Raw genomic sequence first — 15,000 nt, 5'->3', positions numbered from 1 at the left:
ATGCCTTGCCTGGGCTGCGCACCAGGGCGGGCTCAAGATGGCACCCGCGTTCCTTTTTTTTCACTATCTTTCAAAACGGAAATTTTAAAATCTCATTTTTTTTTGCCTTTTTCTGGAAATTAGTGAAGGCAGCGCATCAAAGGTGCGCACCTCGCTGCCCACCACGGTGCGCAACGCCGGTGGGCACCCGGGAGTGCTTCGAAGTGTGCTCCAAGGTGCTGCGTGCACGTTGTCGGAGCCCGGTTTGCCCCGGGTGCGCACCTCGCGTGCACCTTCGTCGGGGTGGGCACCTTGGCTGGGTTTGCCCCGGCTGCGCTCCGAAGCGGGGTTATTGGAGCGCCGCCTCTTTTTTTGTCGGAGCGTTTGGTGGGGTTTCTCGCATTGGCTCTTCCGAGGCCCGGTTGCCACCCTGGCGCGCACGAAGTCGGAAGTAGGGTTAATTGCCCGGGTGCGCACCTTTGCCAGGGTGGGCACCTTACCTGGGCTGCGCACCAGGGCGGGCTCAAGATGGCACGCGCGTTCCGTTTTTTTCACTATCTTTCAAAACGGAAATTTTAAAATCTCCTTTTTTTTTTGCCTTTTCTGGAAATTAGTGAAGGCAGCGCATCAAAGGTGCGCACCTCGCTGCCCACCTTGGTGTGCTCTGAGGTGCGCACCCGGGAGCGCTACGAAGTGTGCTCCAAGGTGCGGCGTGCACGTTGTCGGAGCCCGGTTTGCCCCGGGTGCGCACCTCGCCTGCACCTTGGCCGGGGTGGGCACCTTGGCTGGGTTTGCCCAGGGTGCGCTCCGAAGCGGGGTTACTGGAGCGCCCCCTCTTTTTTTGTCAGAGCGTTTGGTGGGGTTTCTCGCATTGGCTCTTCCCAGGCCCGGTTGTTGGGTGCGCTCCCACCCTGGCGCGCGCGAAGTTGGAAGTTGGGTTAATTGCCCGGGCGCGCACCTTCGCCAGGGTGGGCACCTTGGTGCGCACACCTTGGCTGGGCTGCGCACCAGGGCGGGCTCAAGATGGCACCAGCATTCCCTTTTTCTCACTATCTTTCAAAACGGAAATTTTAAAATCTCGTTTTTTTTTTGCCTTTTATGGAAATTAGTGAAGGCATCGCATCAAAGGTGCGCACCTCGCTGCCCACCTTGGTGTGCTCCGAGGTGCCCACCACGGTGCGCAACGCCGGTGCGAACCCGGGAGCGCCCCGATGTGTGCTCCAAGGTGCGGCGTGCACGAAGTCGGACCCCGGTTTGCCCCGGGTGCGCACCTCGCGTGCACCTTGGTGCGCACACCTTGGCTGGGTTGCGCGGCCTGGTGGGCACCATGGTGCGCACCAAGGAGCGCTCCGAAGTGTGCTCCAAGGTGCGGCGTGCACGAAGTCGGAGCCCGGTTTGCCCCGGGTACGCACCTCGCGTGCACCTTCGCCGGGGTGGGCACCTCGGCTGGGTTGCGCGCCCTGGTGCGCACCAAGGAGCGCTCCGAAGTGTGCTCCAAGGTGCGGCGTGCACGAAGTCGGAGCCCGGTTTGCCCCGGGTGCGCACCTTCGCCGCGGTGCGCACCATGGCGTGCACGAAGTCGGAGCCCGGTTTGCCCCGGGTGCGCACCTCGCGTGCACCTTCGGCGGGGTTGCGCGCCCTGGTGGGCACCATGGTGCGCACCAAGGAGCGCTCCGAAGTGTGCTCCAAGGTGCGGCGTGCACGAAGTCGGAGCCCGGTTTGCCCCGGGTGCGCACCTCGCGTGCACCTTCGGCGGGGTTGCGCGCCCTGGTGGGCACCATGGTGCGCACCAAGGAGCGCTCCGAAGTGTGCTCCAAGGTGCGGCGTGCACGAAGTCGGAGCCCGGTTTGCCCCGGGTGCGCACCTCGCGTGCACCTTCGCCGCGGTGGGCACCATGGCGTGCACGAAGTCGGAGCCCGGTTTGCCCCGGGTGCGCACCTCGCGTGCACCTTCGCCGGGGTGGGCACCTCGGCTGGGTTGCGCGCCCTGGTGCGCACCAAGGAGCGCTCCGAAGTGTGCTCCAAGGTGCGGCGTGCACGAAGTCGGAGCCCGGTTTGCCCCGGGTGCGCACCTCGCGTGCACCTTCGCCAGGGTGGGCACCTCGGTGCGCACACCTTCTCAATGTTTTCTTGCCTTTTCTGGAAATTGGTGAAGGCAGCGCATCAAAGGTGCGCACCTCGGTGTGCTCCGAGGTGCGAACCCGAGAGCGCTCCGAGGTGCCCACGAAGTCGAAAGTCGGGTTAATTGCATTGTTTTCCCCGGGTGCGCTCCGAGGTGCGCAACATCGGCGCGCACCAAGGAGGGCTCCGAAGTGTGCTCCAAGGTGCGCACGATGGCGTGCACCTCTGGTGCGCACGATTCGGAGCTCGGTTTGACCGGGGTGCGCACACCTTGGCTGGGTTGCGCACCTTTTGTGCGCTCCAAGGTGCGCACGAAGTCGGAGCTCGGTTTGCCCCGGGTGCGCACCTTCGCCAGGGTGCGCACCTTGATGCGCACGCCTTGGCTGGGCTGCGCACCTTGGTGGGCGCCATGGTGCGCACCTTTCGTGCGCTCCAAGGTGCGCACGAAGTCGGAGCTCGGTTTGCCCCGGGTGCGCACCTTGGTGGGCGCCATGGTGCACTCCGAGGTGCCCAAGATTGGTGCGCACCAAGGAGCGCTCCGAAGTGCGCTCCAAGGTGCGCGCGAAGTCGAAAGTTGGGTTAATTGTCCGGTTTGCCTCGGGTGCGCACCTTGCGTGCACCTTCGCCAGGGTGGGCGCCTTGGTGCGCACACCTTGGCTGGGCTGCGCACACCTTGGCACCCGCGTTTCCTTCATTTTAAATTTTTTTTTTTTACAATCTCTCAAGTGGGAAATTCTATAATCTCAACTTTTTTTGCCTTTTCAGGAAACTTTTGAATGGAGCGCATCATTGGTGCGCTCCGAAGTGTGCTCCAAAGCTCTCTCCAGCTGCGTGCACCTGCCCCGGCCGCGCACCCGGCCCCGCCCAGCTTCGCTCACCTGTCCCGGGCGTCTGGTGCGGAACCTTAGAGTAAGAAACATCACCGTGCACCTTGGCCAACGTGCGCGACTCGACCGAGCGCGCACTGGCCGAGGTGCACACCGATTTCACCTGGGTGCGCGCGCAGCACCTCGGGCGCACCGGGGTGCGCGCACAACGCCCGGGTTGCACCGTGGCCTGTGTGCTCGGGGCGCCTCGGGTGCGCGCTCGGTGTCGCCCCCGCGCGCGCGGTAGTGCGGGCAGCGCACCCCGGCCCGGCCCGGCCCCGACGAGAACGCAAACGGGCAAAAGGTTTATTCAAATAGCATTGCGACGCCCGGCGAAAAACTAAAAAAGGGTGCAACACCGGGACTTCCCGGGAGGTCACCCATCCCAGTACTACTCCGGCCCAAGCGCGCTTAACTGCGGAGTTCTGATGGGATCCGGTGCACTAACGCTGGTATGATCGCACCCGTTATGAGCTTGTCGCAGTGTGTACTTAGCAAACCGCGACCCACGTGCGAATCCACCCCGGCCACCCACCCCCGTCGAGGTGCACACCCTCCCTCGCGAAGTGCGCCCCGTTCGCCAAGTGTGAGCCCTGCCCGGGTGCGCGCACCTTGCTAGGGCGTCGGGTGTGCACCCGGCCCGGCCTACGTGCGTGCACCTGGAGGGGGCGTCGTGTGCGTGCAGTGTCCCGTCTGCAACGCGGTGCCCACACACCACCTCGGGCGCAACGACCTGCGCTCACATGTGGGCCGAGTGCACCTTGGTGCATGTTCGGGGCGCCTCGGGTGCACGCTCGATCTTGCCCCGGTGCACCAAGGCGCTCGGTTTGCCCCGGGTGCGCACTTGGTGCAAGGTGGGCACCCAAAATAGGGATCAAGCACCAAAACACAAGTTTCGGGATGCAAAATGGGACCCAAGGACCACAAATGCGTTCCAAGACCCATGATGGGTCCACGAGAACAAAAATGTGTTCCGAGACTTAATAAACAAATATTGGGTTTTAGGAGAAGAAACATGCTCTGATGCCCAAAACGAGAATCGACCCCGAAAAGGCCACAGGCCAAAAGTGGGATGCGAGACAAAAAAAAATGGGACCCGAGGACCAAAATTGGGTTCCCAGGTCGAAGACAGGGCAACCGGACAAGAAACGACCTCTAAGGCTCGAAATGAGTCCCGACGACTAAAACTTGACAAGAAGCACCCATCAGGCACCCAACTCGACACCCATGGGATGCCGACCCACCCGGGCTTCCACCTAGCACACCTTGGCACCCACCCACCCTCGCACCCAACCTCGCACCCAACTTAGCACCTTTGAACCCACATTGGCACTCACCCTGACCCTGGCACCTTGGAACCCACATTGGCACTCACCTTGACCCTGGCACCCACCTTTGCACTCACCTTGGGACCCACCCTGGCTCCCACCTCGGCACCCACCCAGACACCCACCTTGGTTCCTTGGCACCCACCTTGGATCCTTGGCACCCACCCCGACACCCACCTTGGCACGCAACTTGGCTACTTGCCACCCACCTTGGCTCCTTGACGCCCACCCCGACAACCACCCCGTGACCTACCCTGGCTAGGGTTGGTGCACACCCACCCTGGTGCCCACCTTGGCACCCACCCTATGACCCACCTTGGCACGCACCTTAGTACCCACCCCGTTACCCACCCTAGGACCCACCCCGTGACCCACCTTGGCCAGGGTGGGTGCACCCACCCTGGTGCCCACCTTGGCACCCACCCATCCTAGCACCCAGCCTGTGACCGGGCTTGGAACCCAACCTTGCACCCGCACCCGTCTTGGCCAGTGTGGGTGCGCACCCATCCTGGCACCCACGTTGTGACACACCCTTTAACCCACGCACCCTAGCACCCACGTTGGCACCCACCTTGGAACCCAACCTAGCAACTTGGCACCCACCCCGTGACCCACCTTGGCATCCACCATAGCAGTCGCCGACTTGGCACCCACCTCGGCACCCACCTTGACACTTGTGGACCCACCTTGCCACTCACCCTAGCATCGACCCATCCTAGCACCCACCCTGGCACCTTTGCACCCTAGCACTCACCCATCCTAGCACCTAACCTGTGACCCACCTTGACACTCACCCTCGCACCCACCTTGGAACCCAACCTAGCACCCACCCACCCTGACACCAACCCTAGCACCTACCCACCCTTGCACCCACCCTGTGACCCATCTTGGCACCCACCCATCCTACCACTCAACCTATCACCCACCTTCTCACCCACCTTGGCATCCACCTTAGCACCCACCCACACTGGCACCTTGGCACCCACCTCGGGCAAGGTGGGTGCACACCCACCCTGGCACCCAATTTAGAACCCACCGAGCATGTTACCCACCTTGGCACCCACATTGCAGCCCACCCTAGTACCCACCCTATGACCCACATTGGCATCCACACCCTAGCACCCAGGCACCTCGACACCCGCCTTGACACCCACCCTAGCACTGAACCTGTGACCCACCTTGGAACTCACCCTAGAACCCACCCACCCTGTGAACCACCTTGGCATCCACCTTAGCACCCACCCACCTTGGCACCCACTCTAGCACTCACCCATCCTAACACCCAACTTGTTACCCACCTTGGCACCCGCCCTCGCGTCCACCTTGAAACCCACCCTAGCACCCACCCACGCAGGAGCCCACCTTGGCACCCAACCTAACACCCACGCATCCTGGCACCCAACTTGTGACCCACCTTGGAACCCACCCTAGTACCCACCTTTGAACCCACTATATCACCAACCCACCTTGGCACCCACCCTATGACCCTCTTTGGAATCCACCCTAGCACGCACCCACCCTGGCACCCACCATGGAGCGCACCCTAGCACCCACCCACCTCGGCACGCACCTCAACACCCACCTTGGTGTGCGCACTGCGCCAACCTCTCAAAGACCCTATGTGGTGCGCTCCAAAGTGTACACCTTTGGTGCGCTCCAAGGTGCGCACCTTTGGTGCACACCGAGGTGCACACCAAAGTGTGCACCGAGGTGAGCACCAAAGTGCACTCCAGGGTGCACACCAAGGCGTGCACCTTTGGTGCGGTCAATGCAAACGAATTCGGAAGTTGGGGTCGATGTCCTAATCGCTGCTGCAGACTACACGTATGAGAATCGGACAAATAGCTTTATATAGGGGAGGTGTTGCGTTTGATGGGTCGACTCCCCTGGTTGTGTGCACTGCACCAACTTCAAAGACCCTGTCTTGTTTAAGAAGTCAAAAGTTGGGGTGGATGTCCTAATCATTGCTGCAGTCTACGCATGTATGAGAATCAGACAAATAGCTTATATAGGGGAGGTGTTGCATTCGGTGGGTTGACTCCCCTGGTTGTGCGCACTGCGCCAACCTCAAAGACCCCGCATAGCAGAAGAAGTCGGAAGTCGGATTTTGGTGAGCACCAAGGCGTGCACCTTTGGTGCGGTCAACGCAGACGAATTCAGAAGTTGGGGTGGATGTCCTAATCGTTGTTGCAGGCTACACATGTATGAGAATCAGACAAATAGCTTATATAGGGGAGGTGTTGGGTTTGATGGGTCAACTCCCTTGGTTGTGCGCATTACGCCAACCTCAAAGACCTTGTTTTCGTTAAGAAGTCAAAAGTTGGGGTCAATGTCCTAATGGCTCCTGCAGGCTACACATGTATGAGAATCGGACAAATAGCTTATATAGGGGAGGTGTTGGGTTTGATGGGTCGACTCCCCTGGTTGTGCGCATTACGTCAACCTCAAAGACCTTGTTTTCGTTAAGAAGTCAAAAGTTGGGGTCGATGTCCTAATTGCTCCTGTAGACTACACATGTATGAGAATCAGACAAATAGCTTATATAGGGGAGGTGTTGGGTTTGATGGGTTGACTCCCCTAGTTGTTCGCATTACACCAACCTCAAAGACCTTGTTTTCGTTTAGAAGCCGAAAGTTGGGGTCGATGTCCTAATTGCTCCTGCAGGCTACGCATGTATGAGAATCAGACAAATAGCTTATATAGGGGAGGTGTTGGGTTTGATGGGTCGACTCCCCTGGTTGTGCGCATTGCGCCAACCTCAAAGACCCTGCATTGCGGATGAAGTCGAAAGTCAGAGTTTGGTGTGCTACAAGGTGTGGTCGAAGGTGCTCACCTAGGTGTGCACCTTTGGAGCACAGGAAAAGTGCCCTCCAAAAGTGCGCACCTTTGGAGTGCACAAAAGTGCCCTCCAAAAGTGCGCACCTTTGGAGCGCAGAAAAGTGCCCTCCAAAAAGTGCCCTCCAAAAGTGCGCACCTTTGGAGCGCAGAAAAGTGCCCTCCAAAAAGTGCCCTCCAAAAGTGCGCACCTTTGGAGCGCAGAAAAGTGCCCTCCAAAAAGTGCCCTCCAAAAGTGCGCACCTTTGGAGCGCAGAAAAGTGCCCTCCAAAAAGTGCCCTCCAAAAGTGCGCACCTTTGGAGCGCAGAAAAGTGCCCTCCAAAAAGTGCCCTCCAAAAGTGCGCACCTTTGGAGCGCAGAAAAGTGCCCTCCAAAAAGTGCCCTCCAAAAGTGCGCACCTTTGGAGCGCAGAAAAGTGCCCTCCAAAAAGTGCCCTCCAAAAGTGCGCACCTTTGGAGCGCAGAAAAGTGCCCTCCAAAAAGTGCCCTCCAAAAGTGCGCACCTTTGGAGCGCAGAAAAGTGCCCTCCAAAAGTGCGCACCTTTGGAGCGCACAAAAGTGCCCTCCAAAAGTGCGCACTTTTGGTGCGCACCAAGGCGCTGGTTCGGTCGTTGCAGGCGAGTTCGGAAGTTGGGGTCGATGTCCTGAGCGGAGGTGCAAACTACACAGGTGTCGGAATCGGACAAATAGCTTATATAGGGGAGGTGTATGCTTCGATGGGTCGACTCCCCAGGTTGAGCGCACCGCGCCAACCTCAAAGACCCTACGGTATGGATGAAGTCGGAAGTTGGGTCCGATGACCGATTCGATTAGTAGGTATGCTCATGAGGTCGGAATTTGGGTCCGATGACCTGCCATGTGCAGGAAGGCGAATGTTGACACTGTGCGTTGCAAGGTGCACACCAAGGCGCTGGTGCGGTCTTTTTAGTCGAGTTCGGAAGTTGGGGTCGATGTCCTGATCGGAGGTGCAAGCTACACAGGTGTGGGAATCGGACAAATAGCTTATATAGGGGAGGTGTATGCTTCGTTGGGTCGACTCCCCGGGTTGAGCGCACCGCGCCAACCTCAAAGACCCTACGGTATGGATGAAGTCGGAAGTTGGGTCCGATGACCGATTCGATATGTAGGCATACTCGCGAGGTCGGAATTTGGGTCCGATGACCTGCCACGTGCAGGAAGGCGAATGTTGGCACTGTGCGTTGCAAGGTGCGCACCAAGGCGCTGGTTCGGTCGTTGGAGGCGAGTTCGGAAGTTGGGGTCGATGTCTTGATCGGAGGTGCAAACTACACAGGTGTGGGAATCGGACAAATAGCTTATATAGGGGAGGTGTATGCTTCGTTGGGTCGACTCCCCGGGTTGAGCGCACCGCGCCAACCTCAAAGACCCTACGGTATGGATGAAGTCGGAAGTTGGGTCCGATGACCGATTCGATATGTAGGCATACTCGCGAGGTCGGAATTTGGGTCCGATGACCTGCCATGTGCAGGAAGGCGAATGTTGGGACTGTGCGTCGCAAGGTGCGCACCAAGGCGCTGGTGCCGTCGTTGCAGTCGAGTTCGGAAGTTGGGGTCGATGTCCTGGTCAGAGGTGCAAACTACACAGGTGTGGGAATCGGACAAATAGCTTATATAGGGGAGGTGTATGCTTCGATGGGTCGACTCCCTGGGTTGAGCGCACCGCGCCAACCTCAAAGACCCTACAGTATGGATGAAGTCGGAAGTTGGGTCCGATGACCGATTCGATACGTAGGCATATTGGCGAGGTCTGAATTTGTGTCCGATGACCTGCCATGCGCAGGAAGGCGGAATTTGGGTCCGATGACCGAGTTGATGGCGTGCCATGCGCAGAAAGGCGGAATTTGGGTCCGATGACCGAGTTGATGTTGATGGCCCGCCATGCACAGGAAGGCGGAATTTGGGTCCGATGACCGATTTGAAGGCGTGCCATACGCAAAAAGGCGGAGTTTGGGTCCGATGACCGAGTTGATATTGATGGCCCGCCATGCGCAGGAAGGCGGAATTTGGGTCCGATGACCTGACATACGCATGGAGTCCGACTCGGGGGCCGATGTTCGATTCGATGACTTGCATTGTGGGTAAAGTCGGAAGTTGTGGTCTTTGACCCGATTCGATGACCAGACTTCGGCTGCTTGAGAATCGGACAAATAACTTATATAGGGGAGGTAGTGTTCTCGAGCATCCTCCCCCCGTGCCCGTTTATGTCGATTGATGCTGGTGCTCGACTGGTTGGAGCGCTCGGATGCAAAAATCTTGCACCAGGATTTATCGATTGTGATGGACACGGCAAGTCTCCTGATTGCTATGCAGGAGCTCATCGTGAATCTCTATGCGGCCTTGGTATGGACTCGACCTGCGGAATGGTTCGGCAATGGTAGTCGCTCCAACACGTCCTTGCAATGGCCACAGAGGTGATTCGACTAGAGCTCCAGTCTAGCTTTTGGGTTGCTTGGCGGACTGGTATAGCCGCGATCGAGTTCCGGCCATGAACGTTTTAGATAGCTCTTGGGCTTTCTGGGACGGAAGTCGGAAGTTTGGGCTGTTGTCCGATTTGATGACCATTCTTCGGATGTGTGAGAATCGGACAAATAACTTATATAGGGGACTGTGTTGTCTCACGCAGCCCCCTCCGTGCCCCTCTATCTCGACCGATGTTGGTGCTTGAAAGGGTTGGGATCGCTCGGATTTATAAACGTGCACCACCATTTGTCGAGTGTGAGGGACGCGGCAGGTCTCCTAAATGCTATGCGGGCGCTCTCTGAGAATCTCTATCCGGCCTCGACACAGACTAGTCTTGCTGAATGGTTTGGCACTGGTAGTCGATCCAACACGTCGTTGTTGTGGCCGCCTAGGCGATTCGATTCGAGCCCCCGTCTAGCTTTTGGGTTGCTTGGCGGATTTTGCCCTATCCGCAAGTGAGCTCGGTCCCTAAACGTTCGAGAAACCCGATTGCTATGCGCCGACTCTCTTTCTTGCGAGCCTCCATCTAGCTTTTGGGTCTCTACGGAACGGAAGTCGGAATCTGGGACCGTTGTTTGATTCGACGAGGCAGACTACGGTTGTGCGAGAATCGGACAAATAACTTATATAGGGGAGGTGTTGACTGGAGCATTCTCCCCCGTGCCCCTCTAACTCGACCAATGCTGGCGCTCGAACGGTGGTAGCGCTCGGATTTTCATTGAGCGCCAGCATTGGTCGATTTAGAGGGGCATGCGAGATTCCCGAATGCTATGCGAGGGCTCTAACGGAAATGTCTATTGGTTTCGGTATGGATGCAATTGCGAGTGGTTCGGCAAAGGTAGTCGTTCCGATGCGTCCATGTCGTGGCCAAATCGATAATTCGATTTGAGCCCTCGTATAGCATTTGGGTCTCTCGATGTGATTCCGCATTCCAGTCCCTTTGGGCACTGCTTGAGCCGCATCCCAGGGGGTTCCCTTCCCAATAATCTGCCTCGCAACCCGATTGCTATGCGGTGAGGCTCCTCGGCCGCCTCGGAACTATCTGTGTATCAGACGCATCGCGGGATAAGGGGTTGGCAACGGTAGTCGCCCCAAGCGCGTCCGATGCTTGGACCATTCCGAGGCGGCCCTGAAGCCTCTTCCGTCTAGCCGTTGGGTCCTTCTCGCCGCATCCCTCGCCTCGCACCCCGATTGCTATGCGGTGAGGCTCCTCGGCCGCCTCGGAACTATCTGTGTATCGGACGCGTCGCGGGATAAGGGGTTGTCACTGGTAGTCGCCCCAAGCGCGTCCGATGCTTGGACCATTCCGAGGCGGCCCTGAAGCCTCTTCCGTCTAGCCGTTGGGTCCTTCTCGCCGCATCCCTCGCCTCGCACCCCGATTGCTATGCGGTGAGGCTCCTCGGCCGCCTCGGAACTATCTGTGTATCGGACGCGTCGCGGGATAAGGGGTTGTCATTGGTAGTCGCCCCAAGCGCGTCCGATGCTTGGACCATTCCGAGGCGGCCCTGAAGCCTCTTCCGTCTAGCCGTTGGGTCCTTCTCGCCGCATCCCTCGCCTCGCACCCCGATTGCTATGCGGTGAGGCTCCTCGGCCGCCTCAGAACTATCTGTGTATCGGACGCGTCGCGGGATAAGGGGTTGTCACTGGTAGTCGCCCCAAGCGCGTCCGATGCTTGGACCATTCCGAGGCGGCCCTGAAGCCTCTTCCGTCTAGCCGTTGGGTCCTTCTCGCCGCATCCCTCGCCTCGCACCCCGATTGCTATGCGGTGAGGCTCCTCGGCCGCCTCGGAACTATCTGTGTATCGGACGCGTCGCGGGATAAGGGGTTGTCACTGGTAGTCGCCCCAAGCGCGTTCGATGCTTGGACCATTCCGAGGCGGCCCTGAAGCCTCTTCCGTCTAGCCGTTGGGTCCTTCTCGCCGCATCCCTCGCCTCGCACCCCGATTGCTATGCGGTGAGGCTCCTCGGCCGCCTTGGAACTATCTGTGTATCGGACGCGTCGCGGGATAAGGGGTTGTCACTGGTAGTCGCCCCAAGCGCGTCCGATGCTTGGACCATTCCGAGGCGGACCCGAAGCCTCTTCCGTCTAGCCGTTGGGTCCTTCTCGCCGCATCCTTCGCCTCGCACCCCGATTGCTATGCGGTGAGGCTCCTCGGCCGCCTCGGAACTATCTGTGTATCGGACGCGTCGCGGGATAAGGGGTTGTCACTGGTAGTCGCCCCAAGCGCGTCCGATGCTTGGACCATTCCGAGGCGGACCCGAAGCCTCTTCCGTCTAGCCGTTGGGTCCTTCTCGCCGCATCCCTCGCCTCGCACCCCGATTGCTATGCGGTGAGGCTCCTCGGCCGCCTTGGAACTATCTGTGTATCGGACGCGTCGCGGGATAAGGGGTTGTCACTGGTAGTCGCCCCAAGCGCGTCCGATGCTTGGACCATTCCGAGGCGGACCCGAAGCCTCTTCCGTCTAGCCGTTGGGTCCTTCTCGCCGCATCCCTCGCCTCGCACCCCGATTGCTATGCGGTGAGGCTCCTCGGCCGCCTTGGAACTATCTGTGTATCGGACGCGTCGCGGGATAAGGGGTTGTCACTGGTAGTCGCCCCAAGCGCGTCCGATGCTTGGACCATTCCGAGGCGGACCCGAAGCCTCTTCCGTCTAGCCGTTGGGTCCTTCTCGCCGCATCCCTCGCCTCGCACCCCGATTGCTATGCGGTGAGGCTCCTCGGCCGCCTTGGAACTATCTGTGTATCGGACGCGTCGCGGGATAAGGGGTTGTCACTGGTAGTCGCCCCAAGCGCGTCCGATGCTTGGACCATTCCGAGGCGGCCCCGAAGCCTCTTCCGTGTAGCCGTTGGGTCCTTCTCGCCGCATCCCTCGCCTCGCACCCCGATTGCTATGCGGTGAGGCTCCTCGGCCGCCTTGGAACTATCTGTGTATCGGACGCGTCGCGGGATAAGGGGTTGTCACTGGTAGTCGCCCCAAGCGCGTCCGATGCTTGGACCATTCCGAGGCGGCCCCGAAGCCTCTTCCGTGTAGCCGTTGGGTCCTTCTCGCCGCATCCCTCGCCTCGCACCCCGATTGCTATGCGGTGAGGCTCCTCGGCCGCCTTGGAACTATCTGTGTATCGGACGCGTCGCGGGATAAGGGGTTGTCACTGGTAGTCGCCCCAAGCGCGTCCGATGCTTGGACCATTCCGAGGCGGACCTGAAGCCTCTTCCCTCTAGCCGTTGGGGCTTTCTCGCCGCATCCCTCGCCTCGCACCCCGATTGCTATGCTGTGAGGCTCCTCGGCCGCCTTGGAACTATCTGTGTATCGGACGCATCGCGGGATAAGGGGTTGGCAGTGGTAGTCGCCCCAAGCGCATCCGATGCTTGGACCATTCCGAGGCGGCCCTGCAGCCTCTTCCGTCTAGCCGTTGGGGCCATCTCACCGCATCCCCCACCTCGCACCACGATTGCTATGCGGTGAGGCTCCTTGGCCGCCTCGGAACTATCTGTGTATCGGACGCATCGCGGGATAAGGGGTTGTCACTGGTAGTCGCCCCAAGCGCGTCCGATGCTTGGACTATTCCGAGGCGGCCCTGCAGCCTCTTCCGTCTAGCCGTTGGGGCCATCTCGCTGCATCCCCCACCTCCTCGGCCGCCTCGGAACTATCTGTGTATCGGACGCATCGCGGGATAAGGGGTTGGCAGTGGTAGTCGCCCCAAGCGCGTCCGATGCTTGGACTATTCCGAGGCAGCCCTGCAGCCTCTTCCGTCTAGCCTTTGGGGCCATCTCGCCGCATCCCTCGCCTCGCACCCCGATTGCTATGCGGTGAGGCTCCTCGGCCGCCTGGGAACTATCTTCGTATCGGACGCATCGCGGGATAAGGGGTTGTCACTGGTAGTCGCCCCAAGCGCGTCCGATGCTTGGACTATTCCGAGGCGGCCCTGTGGCCTCTTCCGTCTAGCCGTTGGGGCCATCTCGCCGTCCGAGGCGGCCCTGTGGCCTCTTCCGTCTAGCCGTTGGGGCCATCTCGCCGCATCCCCCACCTCGCACCCCGATTGCTATGCGGTGAGGCTCTTCGGCCGCCTTGGAACTATCTTCGTATCGGACGCATCGCGGGATAAGGGGTTGTCACTGGTAGTGGCCCCAAGCGCGTCCGATGCTTGGACTATTCCGAGGCGGCCCTGCAGCCTCTTCCGTCTAGCCGTTGGGGCCATCTCGCCGCATCCCCCACCTCGCACCCCGATTGCTATGCGGTGAGGCTCCTCGGCCGCCTTGGAACTATCTTCGTATCGGACGCATCGCGGGATAAGGGGTTGTCACTGGTAGTCGCCCCAAGCGCGTCCGATGCTTGGACTATTCCGACGCGGCCCTGTGGCCTCTTCCGTCTAGCCGTTGGGGCCATCTCGCCGCATCCCCCACCTCGCACCCCGATTGCTATGCGGTGAGGCTCCTCGGCCGCCTTGGAACCATCTTCGTATCGGACGCATCGCGGGATAGGGGGCTGTCACTGGTAGTCGCCCCAAGCGTGTCCGATGCTTGGACCATTCCTAGGCGGCCCTGAAGCCTCTTCCGTCTAGCCGTTGGGGCCTTCCCGCCCCATCCCTCGCCTCGCACCCCCGATTGCTATGCGGTGAGGCTCCTCGGCCGCCTTGGAACCATCTGTGTATCGGACGCATCGCGGGATAAGGGGTTGGCACTGGCAGTCGCCCCAAGCGCGTCCGATGCTTGGACCATTCCGAGGTGGCCCTGAAGCCTCTTCCGTCTAGCCGTTGGGGCCTTCCCGCCCCATCCCTCGCCTCGCACCCCGATTGATATGCGGTGAGGCTCCTCGGCCGCCTTGGAACTATCTGTGTATCGGACGCATCGCGGGATAAGGGGTTGGCACTGGTAGTCGTCCCAATCGCATCCGATGCTTGGACCATTCCGAGGCGGCCCTGCAGCCTCTTCCGTTTAGCCGTCGGGGCCTTCCCGCCGCATCCGTCGCCTCGCATCCCGATTCCTATGCGGTGAGTCTTCTCGGCCGCCGCGGAACTATACCTGTTATTGCTACTGCATCCTTCGGCTGGTAACCTCCTCTGCCGCCTTGGAACGTTCTCTTTGTCGGACGCGTCGCGGGATAAGGGGTTGGCACTGGTAGTCGCCCCAAGCGCGCCCGATGCATAGACCGCTCCGAGTCGACCTTGCTTTCAGCCTCTCACATGCATAGACCTCTCTGAGTCGACCCTGCAGCCTCTCACGTTTAGCCTTTGGAATCTCGCCTCACAACATGATTGCTATCCTTGATGCATCCCTTGCCTCGAGCCCTGATTGCTTTCTTGGCTGCATCCCTCCTCTCCTCACAGCCCGGTTGTCATCACTGCTTCATCCGTCGCTTCATGCATTCTGGCTGCTGGGCCCTTCCCACCGCACACCTCG

General features: G+C 59.8%; 1 non-coding gene across 1 annotated transcript; it reads right to left on the bottom strand.

Annotated features, from left to right (window-relative positions):
* Positions 1 to 3,312: 3,312 nt before the first annotated feature.
* LOC131862664 (5S ribosomal RNA) lies at positions 3,313 to 3,431 on the bottom strand. The gene has a single exon (XR_009361602.1). It is a non-coding gene; the product is annotated as a 5S ribosomal RNA (ribosomal RNA).
* Positions 3,432 to 15,000: the final 11,569 nt, after the last annotated feature.

The sequence above is a fragment of the Cryptomeria japonica genome, unplaced genomic scaffold (genome assembly GCF_030272615.1).
Source record: "Cryptomeria japonica unplaced genomic scaffold, Sugi_1.0 HiC_scaffold_50, whole genome shotgun sequence".
Classification (NCBI taxonomy): domain Eukaryota; kingdom Viridiplantae; phylum Streptophyta; class Pinopsida; order Cupressales; family Cupressaceae; genus Cryptomeria; species Cryptomeria japonica.
Note: the sequence above shows the minus strand (reverse complement) of the source record. Positions and strands in the feature narration are given on the sequence as shown.